Here is a 502-nt window from a genome sequence, read left to right as displayed (position 1 = left end):
GCCCCAGCCCTTGCACACCCGGGCTCTAACCCTGCACCCCGGCCCCGGCCCCAGCCCCCCGCACTCACCGGCCCCGGGGCCCGCACCAGCCCCCGCCCGTCCCGCCGGGCGGGCAGGCACAGGGCCGTGACGTGGAGGGAGACCCGCCCCCGCCTAGCAACCCGCCACGACCCGCCCACATCCCTCCTGCCCAGCCCATTGGCAGGCGCCGCTGTCCATCTCGCCAGCCCGCCGTTCTCATTGGCTCTTAGGGGAAACGCCCCTCTGCACAGTCATTGCTCCATTGTGACATCCATCACCCGCCCTCCCGGCCTCCTATTGGGCACGTCTCCCCAGCCCCGCCCTTATCCCCCCTACTGATTCGTTGATCTCACTCCTTCCTCTTCCCGCCCCCTCCTTTTTTTGTGTAACACGTGTTCCTGGTGGAATCCCCTGGGAACGTTCTGGAACCCAGTGACGTCAGGAGGAGGCAGCAGGGGGATGCCCATGGGGGAGGGGTGCA

General features: G+C 68.5%; 1 protein-coding gene across 2 annotated transcripts in view; it reads right to left on the bottom strand.

The window, feature by feature from the left end:
* The window catches only part of DNAJB5 (DnaJ heat shock protein family (Hsp40) member B5), a 19965-nt gene extending 19852 nt beyond the window's left edge, over positions 1-113 (bottom strand). The window contains exon 1 of one of the 2 annotated variants that reach the window (XM_019531885.1): positions 69-113. The gene's annotated coding sequence lies outside the window, so the exon portion shown is untranslated. The remainder of the gene's footprint in view (positions 1-68) is intronic. The other variant, XM_019531882.1, reaches the window with a different exon arrangement.
* Positions 114-502: the final 389 nt, after the last annotated feature.

The sequence above is a fragment of the Crocodylus porosus genome, unplaced genomic scaffold (assembly GCF_001723895.1).
Source record: "Crocodylus porosus isolate Cpor-Errol unplaced genomic scaffold, CroPor_comp1, whole genome shotgun sequence".
In the NCBI taxonomy this organism is placed as follows: domain Eukaryota; kingdom Metazoa; phylum Chordata; order Crocodylia; family Crocodylidae; genus Crocodylus; species Crocodylus porosus.
The sequence above is the reverse complement of the archived record's forward strand: the minus strand, read 5'-3'. Positions and strand labels throughout refer to the sequence as shown.